The sequence below is a fragment of the Octopus bimaculoides genome, chromosome 16 (assembly GCF_001194135.2).
Source record: "Octopus bimaculoides isolate UCB-OBI-ISO-001 chromosome 16, ASM119413v2, whole genome shotgun sequence".
In the NCBI taxonomy this organism is placed as follows: domain Eukaryota; kingdom Metazoa; phylum Mollusca; class Cephalopoda; order Octopoda; family Octopodidae; genus Octopus; species Octopus bimaculoides.
The window spans coordinates 52,836,009-52,862,669 of NC_068996.1; the positions used below are offsets into that span (position 1 = coordinate 52,836,009).

The 26,661-nt window shown below is 31.9% G+C and overlaps 2 long non-coding RNA genes across 2 annotated transcripts in view; one reads left to right on the forward strand and one right to left on the reverse strand.

Moving 5' to 3' along the window:
- Positions 1-6,803, forward strand: part of LOC106882447 (uncharacterized) — a 49,522-nt gene extending 42,719 nt beyond the window's left edge. The window contains exon 3 of the long non-coding RNA XR_008265753.1: positions 347-6,803. This is a non-coding gene — a long non-coding RNA (uncharacterized LOC106882447). The remainder of the gene's footprint in view (positions 1-346) is intronic.
- Positions 6,086-26,427, reverse strand: LOC128249633 (uncharacterized). The gene is made up of 4 exons (XR_008265752.1): positions 26,369-26,427; positions 19,293-19,323; positions 14,949-14,976; positions 6,086-9,732 (listed from the first exon to the last, which is right to left on the reverse strand). It is a non-coding gene; the product is annotated as an uncharacterized LOC128249633 (long non-coding RNA).
- Between the last annotated feature and the right edge of the window lie 234 nt (positions 26,428-26,661).

Here is a 26,661-nt window from a genome sequence, read left to right on the forward strand (position 1 = left end):
TGAATGTTGCTGTAATTTAGCCCCAGGAGACATTGTCTCTAGCTGGCTATATGACACGATCTGTCGCTATATTTTTGAACAAGGGAATCTAGCACCCCCACTCAGCTCAAAACAATATGTCGCGAATTCTGGGTTATTTCCCTTTGAAGATATGACACAGATCGTGTTGTATAGCCAGCTGGAGATGATGTCTCCTGGAGCTAAATTACACCAACGTTAGTCCTAAACCAGGACTGCCATGTTATGTTGGCAAGCAATCTTTTCTACAAATTATTTGATGTTTAGTACAAATGTAATGGAACATATATTCCTGGTCAATAATTATTAATTTTTATTTTTTTACCAGATACATGAATAAATGAGCCATTTTCAAAATGGCTGCCCTGCTAGAAGCCTGTCAGAAGTAAAAAGTAGTGACTGAATTCCTGAAGGAGAAATTCTTGTAAGCATTTACAAAAGACTGAAAAATGTTTACAAATATAAAACTTTAAACTAGAGCAATAAGTGGAGGTGGGCACACTGCCTTAATGACAATTCCAACAGACCAAAAAAGATTTTCATTTTAAGAAGGAAGAGCCATTTGGTTTTTACAATAATGAATCATAAGAGAAAACTACTAATGAAACTGGAGATATCAGGTCTGGACCTGAATAAAGTGTCTTCTGGATAGGCACATTATCAAAAACTGAAAATGACTCAAATAAAACATTAATCTTGCAAATTGTCGACATGCTTTGTAGTGACTGATCGTCAACTGTCAAACTTGTCAACAAGGAAAAAGCAGATGCTTTAATTAAAGCCGGTAAATGCATAACCATTGATGAGCTGGCATCAGAACTTGGAGTTAGCCATGATAGTTCTCAAGACATTATTGAGTCACTTGGATATTGAAAAGTGTGGTCAATGAGAGGGTAATTGTTGCACTGTGCTCCTTGAACTTAGCAAAAGACAGAACCTTCTTCAAAGGCTCATAACAAGTGGTGAAACTTGGATTCATCATTGTAAACCTGAATCAAAAAGACAATCAATGGAATTGTATCATCCAGTGTCTCTAAAGACAAGAAAGTTCAAAGCAGAAAGTCAACTGGAAAAATCATGGTGGCTATCTCTTGGGATGCTCAAGGTGTTATTCTTATCGAGAAGAGAAACAGATAACTTTAAAAGCAGACATTGAGATCCTTAAAAGACTTAGAGCAAGAATTTACTGTGCAAGATATGGAGACAGATAAAATGCTTCAACACGGCAAACCTCAGAACAAGGGAGGCAATCACTTCTTTTGGGTGGACATCTCTGTCACATCCTCCTTACTCGACTTATCACTCTCAGATTCCCATTGAACCAGAGATGCGAATCTGAGAGTGTTAACTTGAGAGGGGAGGGCGTGCAGGAAAGATCAAGGAATGGACCCTAAATTTTTCACTTGGTTCAATATTAACTCTCATCTACATAATACATACCTCTGTACATAGAAGCTTTTTCAGACCACCCTAGTTATTCACCTACTCCTAGCTTTCTTAATACCTACCAGATCATTAGAATGAGGGGCTCTGTTGCAGGCCTTCTCTTGGTCTATAATTGCTGTGTATAGAGAGATTTACTTCTAGCTAAGTATTTCTCTTGCAGTTATCTCATTAGAAAGATATCATCAATGGTACCACTTCTTCATACAAATTTATACCATTTCTAATCAATTTTGCAAAAGCTTTTTCTGTAATTTCCATGATGTATCTTACAATTTGATACCCTTGTTATTTCCTCCCTCTAATGCATTATCTCTCCTGTTGTAACAATTTACTATAATTCTGCTAACTGGTCTCTCTGTTGGGTCTACTTGGAGTAGACTCTCTCTCTCCCATGCATCGTCTTCTCATTGTCGCACACTCATGCCTCTTTCCTGCACACGTTTTACAGTGTGACAACTAGAGATGCAAAGTATTCAGAATAAAAAGACAGAATATCAGAGAGAATTGAGGTGACATCAAGAAGTGTATACAGATTAACAGTGGTGCATTTACTGTCACTCACACCAGCACCAGTTATTCTGTAAACTTCAGGTCTCTGATTCTCACACCCTACATGTGGAAACTTCTTTCTTGACATCTGCCTCTTTTTAAATATATGTTGTCCAGTTTTCTTTTTAGCTTTTTGACATTTGTCTTTGTAACTTCCTTTCTTCCAGTCTTCACAGACCTGTCTAAGCTCATTATATCACTTCGCACGAGGTGTTGCTCCAACCATATACTTGGTGTGTGGCCTTCAGCAGACTGTCCCATTAGATATGCTTGCATTTGACTATAAGTCTTTATTTCATATCATCAAATGCTCCAAGAAATACTTCTCTGAACATCTTTTTCATGGTTCTCTAAAATTCCTTATTTTTGTTCTCCAAATTGTCTTGAAACCTTAGCATATCTTGACCATATTTTTGTCTCACAACCACTTCAATTCTTTCTGCCATGAAGGAATAAAGTTAATATACCACATGTAAATATTCAAAACAGATTTTTACATTAACACTAAGTTTAATTCATCCATGACTTATGTCCCATGCACCACAACAAGAGAAACAGTTTTAGCTCTTATTTTGAAATCCATAATCACTATTCTATTTAGGGGAAAGGCTTAATATTTAGTTACCTGTCTATCTGATTGACTGGTGAGAATGGAAGTCTACCTAACTTTTTGGGTTCACCTCAGTGGTTCTCAACCAGGGTTTATATGACCCTTGGGGGGGGGGGCAGGAGTCCAAAGAAGATTTTGTTAAAGTTTGGTGCAATAGGTTGGTTATACTTCTACAATATGTGAAGGTGCATGGCTGTGGTTAGAGCATCAGGCTCACAATTGTGAGGTAGTGAGTTCGATTCCCAGACCGGACTGCATGTTATATTCTTGAGCAAGACACTTTATTTCATGTTGCTCCAATTCAACCATGTGTAGAAACGAGTTGCGACGTCACAGGTGCCAAGCTGTATCGGCCCCTTTGCCTTTCCTTTGGATAACACTGGTTGTGTAGAGAGGGGAGGCCGGTATGCATGGGCGATTGCCGGTCTTCCATGAAACAACCTTGCCCAGATTTGTGCATTGGAGGGGAATTTTCTAGGTGCAGTCCCATGATCATTCATGACTGAAGGGAGTCTTTACCCTTTTTACTTCTACAACATACGAGATACTTTAACAATATTTTATACAATTCCTAATAAAATTTAATTATAAAAACAGGGTTTTTTAAGTAAGTGGCTATGGGGGGTCCATCTGAGTAAAACAAGAATCAAAAGGTCAATAAGCAAAAAAAAAAAAATGGCTGAGAACCACTGATCTAAGTTGTAGGTCATCAGGTGGCCAGTTGGTTGCAAATGTTGAAGTCAATTGAATCACAAAACTCCAGTAGACTTGATCCTTTCTCATCCTTGTTACTGGAGTGCAGATGTGGCTAAGAAGTTTGGGAGCTGTACCAGGCTCCATTATCTGTTTTTACAGCTTGATTCTCTTCCTAATGCCAACCACTTTACAGAGTGTACCAAGAGCTTTTCACATGGCAACAGCACCAGCGCAGTTTATGTGGCACCCTCATTGACAAGGTCACCAAGTACCTTGTAAGACAAGAAGAGGCAAAACCCCCTCAACTGAAAGGGAGGGAACAGTATTAAGGGGTGTGGCTTTGTGCCAGTTGAAAGATTGAAAGTACAGAGATAGTGTCTTGCTGTAGATACATGGATATCCCAATTGGAAAAGAAGAGACAGTGATAGAGAGGAGAGGATGATGAAGATGTGTTTGGACATGCCCCAGAGCAGTAATTCTTAATGTTGGGGAATACACTCCATTGGTGGGGGTCCCAATTTTTTTTTGGTTTTTTAGAGGGACATGGAATTGTGAAGATTCTTTTTCACAGCAAACACACTACACCAATACTCAGCCAAGCTAGACCGATCTCTCCAGTCAAGTTTAGTATATGAAGACTGTTTGCTACAGCATAGCACTTTTTTTTTGTAATCAGTACTAAATGAAAGAGTTACTGGTAGATTATTTTGTATTAAATAATTGTGATAAAATATAAAATTCTTTTTTTCCAACTACTAGTGCGGTATACATTTTTCTGGTAAGTTATAGTGGAGCTTGGAAGAAAATAAGTTGGGAAACACAATCCTTGAGGGACATTGGAGTAGCGAGAATAGGTGAGGTGATATAGAGGTCTGGACTGGAGAGTGGGTAGGATAGACAATTTTCTAAGAGTAAAATCTTTGTCTATTAATGGTCCTATGTTTTGTTTTTTTTTTACCTCTCTCTCTCTCTTCTAAACATTTATCTGTCCTTAAGATTAAAACAATTTGGAGTAGTTTTCAAGATACTGATAGCAAAATATTATCTAATCATCTGGCAAAAATTAGTTTTTAATGAAATATCATGGGATATATATCTGGTTGCTTGTAAAAGCTAGTTTTCTCTACTTTCATATCCAAAAGCCTTGGGAACATACTTTTTTCAGTGGAACCAGCACTTATTTTCATATCAAGAAAATAAACCAACAATTCAATATATCATCTGCAGGATACATATGTGGCACTGACTTGAGCAAGAGAACTAAGCCACCAGACCATGGATCAAAGGGTACCAGGCTGCACAGAAAAAATACATTCCATTCCTATTTAATTTACTATTACAGCCTGCAGGGTATTTTTGCATTATATATACATGTAATTTAGCTTTCATTTCCTGTTTCAGTCAATAGGCTGCAGCCATGCTGGAGCACAACCTTGATGAATTCCAGTTGAATGAATAAACCCTGATACTTATTCTGATCTCTTTAGTCAAACCACTAAGTTACAGGGACATAAACACACCAAGAGTGGTTGGTGAGGGACAAATAGATACATACATGATTGCTTTCTTGCAATTTCCATCCACCAAATCCACTCAAGGCTGAGACTATAGTTGAAGAAACTTGTCCAAGGTGCCATGCAGTGGGACTTAATCTGGATCATGTGATTAGGAAGCAAGCTTCTTTTTTTTTTTTACCACACCTGTGCTTATATATATAACTAAATTATACATGTGGTTCCCTGGTCAGTGGAATAATTTTCATGCATGAAACTGGTTCATGGACTTGGATTACTTTAATAACTTTTTATGAAATGGAAACAATGCAAAGTTAACCGTCATTTTTTTCTAATTTTATTTAATTAAACAGTATATTGCTGATGTGATGTACTAAATGTATGCATTTATCACAGATATAGCATTTTGTACCATACTTCTTAATTAAGTTAGCATTACCAATTAATTCCTTTCAAAATGTTTTGTTAGTCTAACAGTAATATTAAGATTGTTAAAGGGTAGATAATCCAGTTGAATCAATACACATTTATGAAGTTTTAAAATTTCAACTATAAAGGAAAAAAAAAATCTTAGTTTTCATAAATGGAATGATACACAAGCTTCAAATATAATTCAGAAACTATTTTATGGAATAATTTAGAGTTGCAATTTCACAGTATCATTCAGTTATTAAATTTATTTAACATTATTTACATTTGACGGATATTCGTCCTCATCTTGTTTGTTGTTAACACGTTTCGGCTGATATACCCTCCAGCCTTCGTCGGGTGTGTTGGGGAAATTTCGAACCTGGGTTCTCATTCCTAAGGTATTTTTAGATATTATGATTCAGATCACTGCTGAAATTGAACTCGGAATCTTGGGGTTAGTAGCCCGTGCTCTTAACCACTACGCCATGTGCGTAGTGGTTAAGAGTGCAGGCTACTAACACCAAGATTCCGAGTTCAATTCCAGGCAGTGACCTGAATAATAACAACATTGAAAAATCCCTTAGGAATGAGAACCCAGGTTCGAAATTTCCCTAACACACCCGATGAAGGCTGGAGGGTATATCAGCCGAAACGTGTTAACAACAAACAAGATGAGGACGAATATCCGTCAAATGTAAATAATTCCTCATCTCTTAAATATAGAACTGAAATATATTTAAGTTTGAAAGCAATTTAGATACACAAGAATTTTTTGTAAATATAAAAGCTAGAAACATATAATAAAACAAACATTTATAATAAATCAAATAAACGAACACAAACTTTTATTACATTTCTTTTTATTCATGAACAACTACAAGTCATAAGTCTAAGATAACAAGTTAACTTGTGCATCATAACAGGGGTGCCCCCACTGAAATAGTTGGAAGGGAAAATAACTTAAAAACAACTAAAATGGAAAAACAAAACCCCATAAAAGTCAAACTTTTTCAAGCAAGGGACGTGTCCATCTGCATTGAGTTGTATGAGAGAATGTGTGTATCAGTGAGTGTAATGAGTGTGTTCGTCTGGCTATTAAGGAGACAGGCTATATTGTCCATATTTGGTCAAACTCACTCAACAATTGTATTTAGAAATACAGTAGCAGGACTGCCATTGTCCTTAACAGTAATAATAATCACCATATACATATGTACACACACACACGCACACACAGAACTGGTATTAATTTACTAAGGATATCTAAATGTTTATTTATATATGTATGTACATATATGTATATATTTATACAGACACACACAAGCACTCACACACTCATACACACACATGAATAATAATATAATAATCTAATTTTGCCAATATAAGGGCAGTAGAAAAAGGTCATGACAACAATCAATTTCAGTGACGGGCTTCCCATTCATTAGTGTAACTTTAACCTTTAAAATAATTCTCCCAAATTTACACTGTTTTCCAAGGGACCTCTAAATGAATACAGACAACATCCATCATACACTGTATAAGGCCCAAACAATAAAAAGAGAGGAAAAAATTAAAATGAGATTAAAGGAGGAGAAATAAGCTTATATAAGTGAACATTAGGATAAATAGTCAAAACAAAATGTTAATGCTATGAATTAGATAACAATATTAATGGAATCTTTCAAATAAACAGAGGGCTACTGACTTGGAATGAAGTTATTTAAAAGACCCATTTCAAAATTAGTGACAACCAACAATCCTAACTCGGAAAAATGTTGGAGAACAACAAGAAAAATATATATATATTATATATATATATATAAACATAAAGGATTTTTTATTTTATTTTTTTTTCTGGTAATTTTCTCATACAAAACAAGACTTGAATATTTATTACAGCGGCATATTTTTGATTTCAAGTTTTATTTTGTTGAGAATTGAAGAAAAAAAAAAAAAATAAACAACCCAGAAGTGAAATATACAGATGAATAAAAAAAAAAATAATAAAGGATAAAATGAAAATCAGATAAGAGATTTCAAATTGATTTTGCTGCTTATTTGGAGGGAGAGATTTGTGTAATATCTGTGAGATTTCTGGGCAACAGCCAAAATGATAAAAGGGAAATTAAACTTTCTTTTGGAAAAAGGGAAACAAAGAAAGGCTCTGTTATAATAAAAAGGAACAGAGAAAGATAGATTAAATGAAGAGGAAGTGTGAATATAGCTTTCCTGCTGTATTAGGCATTAAGCAACCATCTTGGCTGATAGGTCTTTTCTCACTATCTCCTCAAGCAGTGTTGACTTATTAAGAAATACTTAACATGTATGAAAGTGAAAAGGAAGCATTTAAAGGCTTCATTAGATGGTTTGGGTTTTTTTTTTTGTTGCTCTCTCTCTCTTTCTCTCTCTCGCTCTCTCTCTCATCAGTAATCTATAAGAGCTAAATAGATTTGGAAACTGATTATCTTTTATATAAAAGATACAGAGCCCATTTGTTTTTCTCCAATATTTTTTTTTTCTTTTTTATTATTTTTTAAAATTTTCATAAAGGTAGTGAATTGCTTGATGAATTTAATCTGCACCAGATTTCGGCTGAGAGCTGTACACATCTCACACCATCAACTGGTGTACTGAGTAGATCTGGTTCCCATTTCAGCAGCTTATAGAGTTAAACATTAAAAAGGAAGTCAGAGAGGATAATTAACAGAAGTTAATTGATAAATACAAATAAATAATCCAAGGCTCCTAAAAGAGTGTACTTTTCTTTCATAACAAGACAGGTAAGTTGGTTTGTGTAAGTAGACTAAACAAAAACACCAACCAAGTGCTGCCAGTAGGTCTTCCTCACATTCATATACAGATATACAAAGGGAAGGGGGAATCATTGGTGGTTTTGGGTTTTTTTTTCTTTTTTTTTTTTTCGAGATTCAGATTGCATCATGAAGCATTGACACAAGCTACAGTTAGGAATTTGAAACAATTTAAACAAATAAAAAATAATTGAAGAGAGATTTCATTCAAAATTTTATTTTCAAACAGCCTATAAAGTATATCTTAATAGTTCAGGATTTTTTTACGTTTTTAATTTTTAACCACAATTTTATTAAATTAAGAGGTATGGAAGCTGCTAGGAAATCCACCATACACTAATTTAAAGAGTTTACTTTGAATAATAATAATAATAATAATAATAATAATCTCTTATTTCATCATCAAAGTAAGAGAATACTATTTTAAGATTGTGTTGTACATCATGAACAAGTATTTTGAGCCATACTTGTGTAAATATCTAATTACACTGAAGAATAATTGCAACTGCCAAAAACAGGTAAGGACAAAAATAAAAGGGGGGAGGGGAATGAATAAGGGGAGGAGAGGGAAAAATTGACTTTACAGAAACTATTTACATGAAGGGAAAATTAATTTAGAAAATAAATTAATGGCAATAGCAGCACTATAAAACAATATTTATGTGGAAATAAATAATGTTAGTGTCCAGGTTTATGACAGCACATTCATCATTGATTTAAATACATGAGCCAATAGATATCTAAGTTATTTCTTAAGCTATCAGAAAAGAATTGGCTAAAATAATTTCAGTTATATGACTAATATGGAAAAATAACCCCATTTCAACCACATACACCAGCAGTGTTTACAAATTGCTGTGATAGATCATATACTAACCAAATGAAATATTCAATATATATTTTTTAATGGTGATATTATAACTAACACACCATTTTTAAGTGGATTTTATTTTATACATAAATTATTTATTTTATTTATTTTGTTTATTTTATGTTTTTTTTACAATTTTATTTATACAAATTTTCACAAACTATAATTAAATACATTAAAAGCCAGCTTAGTGGCTTCTCTTTACTATGTTGTGAGTGGGCATAGCATGGTTGTGCCAGAGAAATGTAAGGTATTAGGAGAGGATAGGTATCTGGAGAGCAAGGAGAAGGAATGCAGGCATACATGCAGATAATGCACAGAAGTGTGAGAGAAAACAAAATGATGAGAGAAATAATGGAAAGACGACACATGCAGCAACATAGATACACCATAGAGTTCCTAAAACATTCACAGAAGGGGAGGGGCAGGGAGATCTCAGATAACAATTGCAAATTACATTAACATATCCATAATTATTATATTAGTAATACTTCTGAGAGTATAAACATAAGTATACATCTCTACAAAATTCATACACATTAACATATACACAATACATACACAAGCTAACACCCACACATACATACACACATTGAAGAGCAGAACAAATATATAAAGCCCACAAATGTGTACAGAGTATACACCCACCCTTACTACGTCCAGCCTTGACAAAAAAAACATTCATCCAACCATCTGACCCACCCTTCCCCCCACTCCCTACAAATCTACACTAAATATGTTGCTTTGGTCAAAAGAGTCCTGCTGCTGGAGCCAGATGCTTCACTTATTTTCATTCACTTGCCAAACTGAAATTTAAGAAAAGAGAAAAAAAAAGAAAACATCAATGTATGTGCACACATACATACATACATACATACACACACATATATATATATACATATACATACACAAAATCAAAACATGCTATGTTAAAGCGTATTTTTAAAACTAGTTTCATGAATCAAATATACACACACACACGAGGTATAGGTAGTATTTGTGGACAATTATCAATACATTACTCTCTTCAAACCAATTAAAAGGATTTTCCTATGGCAGACAAAATACAAGAAATGAAAGTCATTATTGCCATGTGTGTATGTGAGAAACAACATTTTATATGTTGCAAGATCTTTGGTATACAAAGTTCAGATGGAATTGGAAGCCCCTCATGAGAATGTTTAGGGGTCCCCCCTCCTTCTTTGATACACTTCATTCTCAATGAACTATCAGGAAACAGTAACTCATCCAACCTTATTGATATGGATCCCAGAAAATCAATAAGGGCCATCACCAAAGAACTTCTGGTGTCAGAGTGGACATTCAATACAAGTCGTCTGTATTGAGGGGAGACCAATTCTGCAAAGACACAGAAACCCATTTGATCCATGCCAAGATTAAAACCCCTCCACAAACATGGCATGCTTTGGTTCATCAAGACCCAAAATCTAACAAGAGAAATGAGAGATGGCTATGTACAGATGCTTCTGATGTCCTCAGAGTTTGTAGAAATTGTGATGGCTTTAGGAATGGTGAGTAAAGAAGATCATATCATATCTTTCCACAGGGTCTCAGTGTTTTTATGATAATGTAACACCAAATTTGCTATGGACTGCTACGTCTGGTGTGTTGTTTAAAGGGAGACTAATCAACATTCTCACAATACACATTTGCACTCATATGACAAAGAGAATGTGAGAGAGACTGCAAGCAGACAGGAAAACATTCTACTATGTAAAATTGAATTTCTTTTAACTTACTTTTATCAAAATGCTACATAGCTAACTAAATATAAAACATAGATTGCTCCAACCATAATTATGTATATTACAACATTTCAATGAAATCTATTAATTATTAAATTTATAAAGCATGTCCTTCAATCAAATACACATGGAAACATTAAAATTCTTTTAAAATATTTTACATAGTAGCATTTATATCTTAGTAGAGTTAGAAAGAAGAAATAATAACATCTTTAATAGCAATAATTGAACAGTGATGGAGCAATTTTAACTTCATAACTTTGAAAGAAGTGGGTATTAAAGTTTAACAGTACAGGAAATTTAACCTTCTGTAATAACATTAAAAATATTAAGGTAAATAAAAATGTACACTATCAAAATGAAGCTTAAATGTTCAGACATTAATAAGCACCAAGGCACATTCTAATATGAGTGGTGCATGGCAGCACGGATACAGCACCATACAGTTGAAATTCTGTTGTAGATGATTTTACACCTTCACGGAATCAATAAAACCAGTATTAAGAGTATACTGAAAGTTCCTCAACAATTTCCTTCTGCTATAAACCAATAAGTTTGTTTCAATGTGTATTGTAGCTTATTTTACAAAATTAATGTTTTGGTTTACTTGGAGATTTACATATTCTGAAGCCACCACCAAAGTATTTCAAACCTATGCTTCAAAACCATTTAAACACCAAATTACTAATCTATTAGTAATCACAGATCTCAATACTGTATCACAAAAAAAAAAAAAAAAAAAAAAAAAAAAAAAAAATCAAGCTTAACAATCTAAAACTTTTCTTGAAATATTTTAACAAATATTTTGCAGAATCTTTCACTGCAAAACAATTCCTTACTACTTAAGGTCTGCATAATTCTCTTGTATATAGTGAACACTGTTTTAGCTGTTCAGTTACACTCTCTGATCACTTGCATTCAGTTAGTCCATCTTCACCATTCCATGCATCATGCTAAATTTACTCCTGCTGTTATACAATATCACATTCTGCACTCCTGTTTATCATTGTTACAAAAAGTAAAAGTGTCCACTAAATATATAGATTCCATAAAACTTACCAGGGTTCTCATATAAACAATTTTAGAACACTGAATTAAATGAAGGCTATGTTATTGTTAGGTAACTAGTCTCCAGAAGTAAGAGAAATAAATATTTGAAAATATGCACAAGTGCACAGAAATCACAATATATGTAAGTCCTGAAGAAATATCTGTACATTTCAAACTATATCAATTACATAAATGTTTAAAATGAACCTGTTCTATCACATAACCCATTAGGATTTGTATATATATATATATATATATATATATATATATATATATTCAATAAAACATATCAGGAAAGAAACATACTCTAAAGAATAGAGAAATAATTGTTACAACAAAATTTTAATTCTGGTCATAGAGTTACCAAAAGTTTCGTATCTGCCAAAGTCAAAGCCTTGTGGACAGCTTGTCAGACTATACAAAAACGAATTTAAACTTTCTACCATGCGGACATGAGGAAACACTCAGATATCAAGATTTAAGGCCCAATGTATAAACATGTTAATGAGGATGAGTTGTCTTCTCTGGACCACATGATAAAACAACCCTTAGAGACCCAAAAAGGCCTTATCAGCAAACAGGGAGATCAGATTTTCCAGCAGACAGCGCCGCTTGAAGTGGACATGTTTAGAGTTTTTTTTGTCTTTGTATTGAGTCTGACGAGCTGTCCACAAGGCTTTGGCAACTATGACCAGAATTTATATATATATATATATATATATGGCAATATTTAACATCGAGATGTTAACAAAGACAGGAAATAGAATAAAAACAATTTGTTTTGCACAAGAAAAAAATTGTTGATGCAAAATAAATATTGGAATCAATATTTCCATGTACTCAACTGCAGATTACTAAATTTTAATTATTGTGGCTAGACACTATTCAAAATCAAAAAGGAAATAATTCACCATCACTAAAAAGTGACCAAGGGTGCAGGGAACACCAGCATTGCTAGAAATAAGAGTCAAAGACTCTTTAGCCACAAAAGCATATGTTCTATGTACTGACAAGGGAGACAACCTCCATCCTTCAAGGGCATTAGATTGGCAAACCAATTTTGCATGAAAATTTAATGCTTATCAGTAACACTCCGTTGTGGGTGATGAAGCTGAAATTTCAGCAGTCAGTATTTATAGCATTTACCATAGGAATCAGTGGCTGATCCAGCAAAATGGTAATGTGAAAATTATAAAATAACTAAGGTGGCTGGACACAATTTAAAACCAAAAAGGAAATAATTCACCATCACTAAAAAGTGACCAAGGGTTCAGGGAGCACTAGCATTGCTAGAAATATATGAAAAGGCATGATTCTCAAGCTTGTATGAGAAGCTGCTACATAAAAGCCATATCAGAATAGCTGATACAAAAACTCATTCACTTTACTGTAGCACATCATGAACAATAGGATTTCAGTATTACCTGGAAAGCATTAAATGTACATAACTGTTTCTCCAATAAAAGATGGAAAATTTTGACTTTACAAAAAAAAGGCTTACTGTGTAAACCCCAACATTAGTAGTCCTACTGAAACAGTTCTATTACATGCAGGTAGTTAGCTGAAAAACTTAGATGCAATACACAAATCCTTCTTCTTAGTCCATACCGTGTCTCCATCTAGCCGACGATGAGCAGTGTCAAGGAGAATGATGAGAGGATGTGAGTGTTATATCACACGAGACTGTGTATTTTGATGAAATTTACATACAGACCAAAGAGTGCAGATGAAAGAATGGATTTTCAAAGAAACTGCTACATGGTAACTCACACTGCCAAATCTTTATCCAGTTTTTAAACAGCAGTATATCAACAGTGACTGTACATTGCTCAGTATATATTAAATATACAAGATAGAAAGACTGCTTCAATACTGGACCAGAAACACTGACATGCTTGTACTAAATAGCTCTTATTTCTTTAATTATATCATTTAAATATTTTGCATGAGGAAGCATGTTTAAATTGTTGCACTTGTCAGTACTTCAACTATTTACAAGTAATTCTGGCATTGTTTTTGCTGACAGATCTTACTTTGTTTGAAATAAGGAGCTTTATCTCAATAACATTTTTAAAAACTCTATAAAAAAAACTCACTACTACTTTTCCACTCAGTTATTCTGACTTAATTTCAAAATTTTGAATTAGCGGATACCAGAAGTCGTCACCAAACACCAGCTGATTTACAAAATTCAACATTATAATAACTTTGCCTACATTAACAGTAGCCGATGTAACAATTGTTATAATTTACATCTTATTTTTTCTAATGTATTCCACGAAACACCATACATGATTAATCAATGTTACATATCATCTTTCTTTTCAAAATCAATATTCTTAGGAAATATCACTTTCTCCCATAAAGTCCTTATTAATGTAATGTACCTTTACAATTTCCAAATAATTAATCTAAAGAGGACTCTTACATAAGAATTCCTTATTTACTTACTATGTATATAAGATATTTAACTCACTGAATTATAGAATAAAAATTGTCAATTCACAACCCTTCAAATGTTAGAAAACTAACAAATACCTCACATGCACATATCATTTCTGTTTTTTAAAATTAGAAAAAAAACTCCCATCTCAGTCATCATTTCACCTACAATCCCTAACTTTCACATGTCTGAAATAACTATTTTTAAATATTTGCTCTAGTTACTTCAATTGTAAACACATTCCACTTTTAATTTACAAAATGCTTTTATTCTCAACACACCATACTAGTTTTAATAACAATTCTTCAGTTCTAAAACATTAAATCAAATTGTAATTAATGAAGTATATTTGCATTTTGATACAATTATAAGTGATATAAAAAAAGATAAAGCAACACTGTTAAGAAACAATATGAAATAATATTTGAACCTCATAATTCTGAAAAACTGCATCATTATCCCAAATAAAAACTAATACTTGCACTGCTTTACCATTAAATTAGATTCTTAATGGAAATAGTAAATTGTATTTTGTTGGCTAAAGGCTTTATCTAAAGTAATAGTATAGATAATGATTTGAACAATCCTTAAAACTCAGTAAGATGATGAACTTTCATACACAATTCAAAAAATAAGACTGACAAAAAGAAAAAACAAAAGAACTAAAAAAAACAACCCACATACACACAAGTATAAAATAATAAAATTGGACCATTAAAATAATTACAAAAATCACAACATCAAAAGAATGAAAATAATCTACCATTAGCCATATTTGTTGGCTACCCAGACTGCATGGCAAATGAGAGAAGAGAAATGAAAATAACTTTAGTATAAAATCCGTCAAAGGATAAGATTAGTAAAAAGAAATTGGAATAAATTTAGTTCTATTACTGTTATTAATAATTATAATTAGGGAAATTCAATTAAATAAGCATTTAATTTTGAAGTCATATAGTAAATGTCTTTAAATCTTAAGTTGTGATTTTTGATTAAGTATTTGACTAAAATGAGAATTATGCAAATTGATGAATACAAAACTGTAAAATGTTCAATTTTGAAGAAAATATATTAAACTATTATCAACTTTACAAGACCATAATCTAATAGTTTCCATTTGTAATGCAAAGCTATAAAACTTTAAGATGAATGAGAATATGAAGATACATATCGTGATGCATTCAAACAATGCTACATTTAAAATAACTTTACACAACATCTAAAAGAAAACACACACAAACATACATAAATAGTATTCAAGAAGTGGACTTAGTGCACATTACACAACAAATTGAAATGCATGCACCATATTAAAAATCTGAAAAGGCTATTTTAAGAGGAATTATGTGAAAGTGTAAAGATAAATGATAAATTTAAAGAATTATGTATAATCCGATATTCTATAGTTCCCTAAAATTTAAATCTACAAGTTTTTCACCGATTGTAAAATGTAGATTTCAAATTCTATCATTAGCGTTCGGCTTTGACAAGAAATATTTTAAATACATAGCATTTAAGTCGTTACTTATAAATTGAACATAAAAGAATTAATGAATACACATTTTACAAATTAATGTTATGTATATATTTAGAATTCTTTTAAATTTTTAAATGTTCAGTTTGTATAGTAAAAGTGGTGTAATGAATTCATAAAAATAATTAGAAAGTAATTATGGATATAGATTTACTCAAAAGCCCAAAATATATCCTGTACCAGCCCATCTTTATAACTTTCCTGAAATTATTTCTTGCAGCAATATAAACTATTCTGGCTTCACTTCAGATATACACCAACTGTTTACTATAACTGAACATAGCTACTTTTGTTTCAACAGGCACAAAAGCAGATTGCCAGATAACTAATGAGCTTTAAAAGATATTAGTGGTCCTATAGATGATGTTAAGAGTGCAAAACTCTCAGTACATATTCCTCTAGCATCTTTAAACTCTACAGATATTCATCCCAGAAGAAACAATATTTTAAAGATTTTTCAAACATGTAGATGCACATAGTTTCAACTTCAAATAAACTGAAATGATTTACATTATGAGTTTCTTAAAGTTCTTTCATTTCAAGATAATTTGTACGGGAAATAAAGATAAGGTAGAAAGTACAATTAACATTAATATGTTTTGAGCGTGGCCGTTGCCAGTACCACCTGACTGACCCTTGTGCCAGTGGCACGTAAAAGCACCCACTACACTCTCGGAGTGGTTGGCATTAGGAAGGGCATCCAGCTGTAGAAACTCTGCCAAATCAGATTGGAGCCTGGTGTAGCCATCTGGTTTCACCAGTCCTCAGTCAAATCGTCCAACCCATGCTAGCATGGAAAGCGGACTTTAAACGATGATGATAATGTTCCATAACAGGCTCAAACAAAACAGATACGAGGCTTTAATTAAGACCACATTAGAGAGAGAAACCCGATTCAGGGCTCCTCATTTGAGTGAATTTTTTAGCAATATGATTAAGTGTGCTACATGGAAAGACATACTGTATACATAAAAACCTTACTAGAAACTACCTGTTCAAAACCCAAGACTTCTGGTTAGAATAGAATACATACTGGTAAACTGCCTGATTGGAAAATTGCTAACAAATCTTTTAGAGCTTCAAGTGATGCATTCTATAGACTGTGTGGAATTTAACATAGGCAGTACTGTGCATGAACAGAAACACACGTGTATGTGTGTGCGCGTGCATGCGTGTGTGTATGCATGAGGGAATTAATAGACAAAGTGTTTTTACTCTAAGCATGAATCTAGATTCTACAACAGGTCATTAAATGAGTTCAGATATTTTTTTGTTTCTCCAACAACTTTGCGTGAATCGTTTAAAACTTAATCTGAGATCTGACGAATTGCTGTATCAAGGACAGGTTAATATTGCAAGTATCTGAAACACTACAATAAATACGAGAGAAAATGAAGGGCTTAAGCTAAACGAATGAAGTCTTAACATTCAGACATCTCAGTCAAATGTAATACTGACTTATTTATATTGCTTTTAATTAATCACACAGTAATCTGATTATTTTAAGATAACACTAATGATAAGGTTAAAAGCAAGAGGCCATAAAACCAGTAGAATATTTGGGAGGGATATATCTAGTTTGTGGAGGTGCATGGTTTAGTGGCTAGTGTTGGATTCATGATCATGAGATTGCGGTTTCAATTCCTGGATTGGGTGATGCGTTGTGTTCTTGAGTAAAACATTTCATTTCACGTTGCTCCAGTCCCCTCAGCTGCCAAAAACGAGTGATACTGTGACAGACTGGCATCCAGTCTAAGGAGGAATTATATTCAGAGAAACTGGCTTTATGCTCCTTGTGGAGTAATGAGGACTAACCAACCTATAGCTAGTTTAAATTCAAAAAGTTTAAACAAAAATTATTTTTTCTTACAATGAATAAACTAATATTATATTTAATTATTGTTCAATATTAATCAGAAAGACAAAGTTTTGAAAATGTATATTTCACAGCAATGATACAATTCAAGGGAAAAGATTTTTGGTATCTAAAATAATTAGAACTCTGACAAGTCATTTCAAGGAAACTTGTGCAAAACCGAGATAAAGAGATGAGGAACATCATTCTTTATTATGTTTAAAAGGGGTAAAATCCAATACTTTATAGAATTGGAGTCTAAGTAATTGGTAGCTTGTGTTAGATTCCTATAAGGGCTGATTTAACCCGTGGCTAAGAACTAATAAGATGAATATTTGATCAACTGCACCAATATGTTCCACCAAGTGTTATAGATCAGACTAGTTATTGCTTTTGTTTCACTTCCAGGACAAAAGAATATAATATCCCTAGAAACAATATTTTGGGAAAAAGAAAACCAACGAAACTATTAAAATGGTAAACTTTCACATGGTCATTCAACCTGCTAAAATTATAGCCAACCGTAATCTCAACTCTTTAGTATTCAGGTTACTCTCTCAAACGTAATGCTTATTTATCCACAGAGTTTTCAATTAATCATGCATTATCTTGTAGAGATTTTCATGGTGCGACTGCTTATTTTTAGAATGACATTGAAGGATAGGTGTGAGAGGCCAGATCAGGCTAGTTTTAACATAAAAATGGTAAAACATTTATGCTGGATATGGCTCAGTTTGAATGTTAAAGAGTTAAATCACACTTTACTGCCTTAAATGATTTAGGCCAAGAACTGTCATTGGATTAGATCATTAAATACTAATTTAAACACTAAAATAGACCAAATAAGCATACTAATACTTAAGGTCTCCTACCTTAAAAAAGAGGCAACGTGTTTTGATAAACAACTTATGTTGAATATATTAGAATATCTAAAAATAATATATTTCTAAAAAATCAGTCAATGAAAATCAATACCAGAATTCTAAATTCAAATAGATAAATCACTAAATAGAACTAAAATCTAACATCTACAATCACAAAGTAACATAAAAAATCTGACATCTACACAAAGGATTATGGGAAATTTCGCCGTAAATATTTTTGCTGTTGGAAAATTAGTCATAAGAAATTTCGTTAATGACTTTACAGTTTTTTAATGTTTGACATTAAAAATTTGCCTATTAATGCTTTTACAAAACAATGATTTATTTATTTAACAAAATGCTGATATAATTTTCCATACAGTGAATTTGTTTTAGGGCGAATTTTTTCAACACATACAAGAAGCTAACTTTTAAAAGGTAAAACAGTAAGAAATTCCTACATTTTACTCCCTACAACCATCAAAAATAAAATTAAAAAATGCATATACAGTCAAAATCTCTTAGCAAAAATGAAAGCCACAAAATAAAAATGCCTAAAAAATGATAAAGATTAATTTTTCTTGGTGTGTGTATGTGTGTGTGCACGCGCATGCATGCACAAGCAATTTTGAAATATCTTTATGAATTTAAGTGCAACAATTAGGAAAATTCCTGTGCTAAAAAAAAAAAACACAAAAAACATCCTAACAGCAGAAAACCAATACACACAGTAGAACTACACTTGAATCTCGGACAAAACATCTACCTGTATAGACAACATGTACAACATCTAATGAATACCAAGATTGTGTTGGATAGTGCAATATATTCATAAGACAAGAAATTTGAGCTTACACATCGCAAAGTATTTATGCGAACACCCAGACTGTCATAGGTAGGAAGACAAAGAAATAGGAACAGATTAAGTATTGTGTATAAATTTATGTACATATATATAATCCATAACATTTATATAACTGTCTTGCATAACTGCAATTCATAAAACAACCATCTCATTGTATTGTATGCAATATTAAGAACGTGTAAATGTTACACTTAGTGAATATCAAGCAGATATAAAGAAAAACATGCAAATTGGACAAGTTAATTCAAATGAGAATGGATAAAGGGAAAAACAAGCTCACTAGAAAACGTTTGTGTTTTTATATGAATATATGAATGGGAAAATATCTGTGGTTAAAGAATGAATAATGGTTAAAAGTTACTAACAATGAAGAGGCTCAAAGAGAATATATCTCATTTGAATGAAATTTAAATTTATCAATACAATGAGTTAAAACATTTTAAAGTTTGCACACTCAAAACATATTAAATAGGAATAAATTAGAATACCAATTAATACAAACCAAGATGTAATGTAGATATTTAAATTTATATACTAAAAAAAAATTCAACTTGAAAAGACTGAAGAGTATAGCTACACGTTAGAAAAGATGAATAGTTAAAAACAAATTACAAATTAACATTTTAATCTTAAAATATAAAAACGAAGTTTATATTAATATCAAATTAGAACTTTATTAAATTGAAATTTAAAACAATTAGTATTGTCATACTTAAAATGAATCTAAGTATTTAGTTTTAAAATGTAATTAATTACAATACTAGAATTATTGATATTTAAGAAAAAACTCAATCATTTGAAACATTTTAAAAAGGATGAAACAAAATATACAAGTTTGAATAAATACTAAAGAAAAACAGCTAATGCAAGCTATCTTGTAGTGGAATACTGAATTCTACAGTAATGTTCAATTATAAAACATTTTATGCAATGAAATTGAAGTGAAATATATGAGTATATGAAGTACGTACAAAGAACAGAAAGCAAAAATGAATGGGACAAAGTGAGAAAATTTCTTGTCATATCTAAATTATTAATGGTTTTTATTTAAAAACCTCATAAAAATCCAATAAAAATCCTGAAAACATTCAAGTACCAAAATCTTATTCCTATGTATTAAAAAAAAAAGAAAAAAAACATTCAATCCAGTTATCATTTCACACTGGTACACAATATATGTAGCCATAAAAATTATGAATTGTGATGAAATTATTTTTCAAATAAAGGAAAGAATTCAATTCATTAGATGAATAATAAAATTTAAATAATATACAGAAAACACAAATACTTGTGTAATATATATTTACAATCTACCCCTCTTCAGATATTAACCAAGACCATGATGAAAACAATTTAATCCAAGATCATAGAAACTTAAGCTTTTAATACAGATAGATTTTGTGAAGTTGGGATTAATTATCAAAATGATGAAAAAAAAAAACATTGTATTGATAATCAAAATACAAATGGAAATCTTACTTGAAAAGCATAAGAAATTATGGAAATTATTTTCCATATTATAATAGTTAAATCTATTATTCAAATAGCAGTACACCTGTCCAAAATGCCAGTCACTATTCATAGCATAGTAATAATGTTAATGATAATTCAGTCCATAAAATATGTTCTGGAAATTTATAAAACAGCAACCAATCAAAGTTTCACAGAGTATTTTCACAAGATAATGCTACTAATTTAACTATGGGTGGTCTTCCAAATGAACTACACATTATATAAATACACAATTGTCCAAGACCAGTTATAGGCCTTTCATAGAAGAGAAATTTTATATTTTTTAATTATTTTATTACTATGGAGAAACTGTTTTGTTAGACTGATGAAATTCTTGATCATAATAAAAATATCATTGATATTTTTTATCTTTAATTTGACATGGATGAATACTCTTAAAAGTTTTCAGAGCAATGGATTAGCTGAATCAGTAAGATACTGGACAAAATAAGTTGGATTATTTGAATATGGACCTGTACATTTCACTGTTCAAATCCACCAAGATCATCTTTGCTTGTCATTGTTCCAAAGATTAGCAAAATAAGTGCAACTCAAGTACTGTGGCTGATTTAATCAACTACACAACTCTCCAAAATGAGTCTTTCTACCTATGTTAAAGATCAATAAGTTTATGGTATCAATTTTCACTAAATATTTGAATACTAAATCTAATATAATAAATGTGAAAACTAATTTCTGTGTGTCACACTTTGACCCCCCTCTCTCACTATTCAATGTAACTTCTATTGTTGATGTTTTATTAAAAGTAGTAGTATTGATGGTGGGAGTAATAAGAGAAAGAGTGGATATGTGAGAGAGTGAGGTACTGAACACTGAATTCATTTTCTTAGTACCACCACCATTGACACCACATCTGCCACACACACACGCACACCATTCAGACTTTTGATGCCACCACCATCAATACCTTTGACTTCACTGCCTTCCCCTCCACCACCATCACCACTGTCATTCACATTGCTTACTCTCACTGTCAAGCCTGACCATCTCAGCTACCACCACCACCATCACAACTATAGCTCATACTATCACCCCATTACCATAAAAAAAGGCTGAAAGGTGCATGTATGGCAGAGGTGGTAGCAATGGTGGTACTGTTGTTTATCATGCAGTTTGCAATAAGTTCCAAGTTGACAAATTATATCACTGTTTTGATGAAAATTGTTCAAGTTTAATAAAATTTAACATGTACTCAATGCATGAAGTGTCATTGTTGGGTCCAAGTCCTAAAGAAGAGATCTACACAGGAGCTAGCTTAAAAGTCACCCAATAGAGCGGCTTTTAAGCAAGTATCTTCTACATTCAAATATAATCTAGAGAAAAAAAGTCATCATCAGCCAACTTGACAAAGAACCTAATGCTAGTAATACTTGGGAAATAGCCTTGCCTAATGTACTGAAAGGGTGTTGGCTAGAATTCAATATTTCTCAGTATGAACAACCGACTAGTTTTAGTCTGAACTGTGGCCATGCTGGTACACAACCTTCGAAATTTTTAGTTTAAATCAATACTAATACTTGGCCTTGTACTTATTTTAATGACCTTGGAAAGAGAAATGTAACATCATCCTGGAACAGGATTTACAACTCAGGACAAAGGGGAGTAACTGACCCTCCTCAAGTTATTCTGACTGGCTCTTTACTAATTCTGCCCACTATAAAACTACTTGCTAATATACATATGTAAATAGAAAAACATGAAAATATATTAGTATTTTATTTACAAACATATTCACACATTTGAATTAATACACACAGGCTCACACATACTGTGCATCCAAAAAGACAAACTGCTGCTCACTACTTTTGTACATCTTCTCATTCACAGCTGCAGTTTCAGTTACTTAGTTATGTAATTGTTGGGAAAAGTTGACAGTTGTCACCTGCTGGCAAAGAATAAACTGCATGAAATGTTTTAAGTTGTGCAATGTTTATGGTAATAAGGCATAAGCAATGGATGTGAAAAGATTAATGGAGGGCAGAGGAGAACGAGCTAACAGAGAACATCCAATGAAACGTTTAACTTGCATTAAAAAACTGAGCATACACAAGAGAACTATGAAAGCAGACAGACAAGGATTGTTGGCTGTGCTGGTATAGATATATAATGCATACAGATGAAATTCTGACATAAATTGACCAAGAGAGAGAGAGAGACAGGGATTGATGAAGTCAAATCTAAAAGTTATAGACGATTTCAAATAGCAGGATTCAGTATTGCAAACAAGTATGAGAAAAAAAAATGTTAAAAAACCATCACATTGTTTGGAACATAACTTAGATGATGCTTATATAGAGTTAGGAAGAATTTGAAATAAATGACCATTTTAAGATGGGCAATTTTGTTGCAATAGAACCAGAGATGACCTCAAGCAAGTTGATATCAAAAATGAATGGTTTAACAGCCCCAGGATGTTTGAATGTGGAATGAAAATAAGCCAGTTTATTTAAAAGACAAATTAGAAAAAAAATCTAAGAAAACAGCATAAATATAACAAAAATTCTAAAATATACCAGAGAATTAAAAACTAATAAATGGATTGACTATAAGCTATCAAATGGATGAAACATGGATTTTATAAAATGGCCAGTTGAGTAAATGAAATGATTTATGAGGAACAAAGAGTTAGTTCAGAGCATCAGTTATAATTAATAAGCATTTAGCCGATAAAAAAATACAACTTGCCAACACAAAATATAAAGCTATCAATATTTGATACAAGTCAGGTAAACAATTTCACTAATATTTACTATGGTTACAGATAGAATTGTTCACAACAACTGATAAGATTAATGCAGATTAATGCAACAACCTTAAAGTCAGAAAAACAAAGTTAATTATTAAAATAAAGACAAGCTGAAAATGTAGATCAAACGATATTTGCATCCATAAATATGTAATAATGTTCACATTATCAGGATTATTCCTTAAAAATTATAGTTGATTATTCCTTAAAAATATATAACTGGGATAATTTGAAAGCCAATTTATGAAACAAGTTTCTGGTTAACTAGTTTCTTAGATTGCTTTTAGACAACATTTTAAAAACATTTCAAAATGAAATGGTTCACAGCACCTTCAGCTTATTTTGGGCAAGTGGAGATAAGCAGTTAACATCTCTATAATTGATTTCAGATATGTAACCTCTTTGATCAAATTTCTTTAGTTGTGAAAAGAAACCTTTTATTTCCTATTTACTATATCTACCAAGAATTCCTTTAACATTTCTTTCAGGTTACTACAGTCTAATACACAAGATGCTTATTTTATTTTTATCTTTATATACTTTAGTTCATTCTAATTTGTTTTTACCAATTAAAAATGGCAATTACTCTTAGATAAAACAAATTTAAAAAGTCACTCACAGATCCAAGATAGTACACTCAAGTAAATTTTTAGTATTAGAAACATAAACATGACTGACAATTTATCTTGGAATAAGTCACTGAGATATACAACAGGGATCAATGTATGTAGCAGAAGACTTTTCAATAAACATGTATATAATGTGCTTCCTAATTAAATGACACAACTCTGAAACCAATTACAGAATACCAAGTTCTTTGTAGAATAGGTGTACATCATGGAGAAATTTATCAACACAGAATTAACAATAACCCTTAACAAGCAACTGGAATCCATAAACTTCCTTTCTTTGATGCGGATTTTAGCAGTGAAAATGCTATCTAGCAACATTTTGTATAAACAAACTGTATTGGCAGTCAAACTTATACGATCACCAAGTCCTACCATTTTAATAATCTGCACAAAATTATAAAGAAATTACATGGTTGTTCTAATAGTGACTGATCTGTTTTCTATCCAGACTCTCAGACTAAAATTATATCTGGGTTTCTATGACACAGGAAGCTGAACCTAGGGACATATTACATTGGCTTTTCAAATTTCTTTTTTCTATTGGCATGAGTAGTGTTTTGTTTGGGGAAAAATCATTTAGCCCTATCATCAGCCAATTTGTCTGAGAAATCTGAGTTATACTCTTGTAGTGAATGTGATCCAACTATTTTTAGTTTGATTCTAAGTTCACTCAATCAGATTGGGACCCAATATTTCTGGCATGAACATATCTTTATCAGTCTTTGTTATTCAGGTCAGTTAAGTACTAAATTAAGTAATTAAGGCTTAACCACGTTTGGTGTCAAAATACTGGAAACCAAACAAAGTATCATACAAAAGACATGGAACCAACCATGCAATAATCTAAGATTGACTTTCAATGAGTAAATGAGCCAAATATGAATGCTAAATACAAAGTTAAATTGAGAGAGAGAGAGAGAGAGAGAGAGAGAAAGAGAGAGAGAGAGAGAGAGAGAGAGAGAGAGAGAGAGAGAGAGAGAGAGAGAGAGAGAAAGAGAGAGAGAGAGTTGCAAAAGATGGAAAAACAGAAATGAAGATAGTAACATTATAAACAGGGTTATCATAGAAAGTTGATTAAATTTAAGTTTACTTCCAATTTAGTGTTTTTGAGAGTTGGGATTGAAAACCTGATCCATCTTTAATTAAACAATTAGTATATTATATAAAGCATTTAAAAAGTGAATTAATAGACGCATTACAAATTGAGGTATTTCATACACTGGAATTAAGAGAATATTAGAGCAGCACAAAAGAACTGACATCTTCTTTGCAATACAGTGTTAGAATAGATGGCAGTTCGTAAGACCAACAATAACTTACCAATGATAATGATAATAATCACAAGTACAATGGTAACAAGAATAGCGATCATCTGTAAAAGAGAATTTCAAAAAAGCCAAAAGTGCAAATAAATAAAAAAATTATAAGTAAAAAGAGATAACATTGTTTAACCTCTAAAAAGATTGACTTCAACATTACGAAAAAAAAGTTTAAATTAACTGATGCTCAAAAGCAGCTTAAATGCTTTCCGATTTTTTTTTTTTTAATTATCTTTTTAAATTTTGTCTCAAATTGAGTACATGAGCATTCTCATGAAATCTTATGATTAGCAATCTAATATAAGAGGTTAAAATTTCGACATAAAAAAAAAAAAAAAAAAAAAAAAAAAAAATTGGCGTGCAAGTGCAAGATAAAAAATAATGACATTCCAGAATATATTTCAAAGAAGAAGGAAAAGAAAAAAAAAAAAAAGAAAGAAAATGAAAGAATGAAAGAAAGATAGCAAATTTGCTTTGCGTGCTATGGGGAAAAAATTCAAATGCAAATTGTCAAAGTATATAAAACTTGAAATAAAATTTCTAAATTGGCATTCAGTGCTGGAGAAAAGAAAAACACTTTCAAGATGTCGGTTCAGTAACAATCAGCTTTCATCTGGTTGAAAGGTTATTTTTATTTCATTTTTTACCACTCAACATATTTTCATACAGTAACCCATACTTTCTGCTCGTTTTATAAACGATAAAATTTAAAACAAGCAGAAAATTACTGCATATCATACTGAGTGGGCAAAAAAAAAAAAAGTGTGATTTCCAGGAAGCTGTTGTAAACAAACTCAACAGGAAAGTGATTGATAATCGATGGCACCAGCACTTACCAATGATTACAGTGACAATGGCTGCCACAATCGCACCAAGAATTATCATCATCTGAAATTATTCAGTAATAAGGCTTCATGATTTATACCATGTTCATAAAATAATTCTACCAGGCTGTATACATTCTAAAATTTAAACTCCTTAATTATTGAATTGAAAGAAAACAAAGAGAAGAAAGGAAATGGTCATCACATTTCATTTTTATATAAGATATGTGTTATGGATCAAGTATCCATAATTGAAGATCTTAACTGTTATCCTGCCAAATTACATACAAAGGCAAATTGAAGAT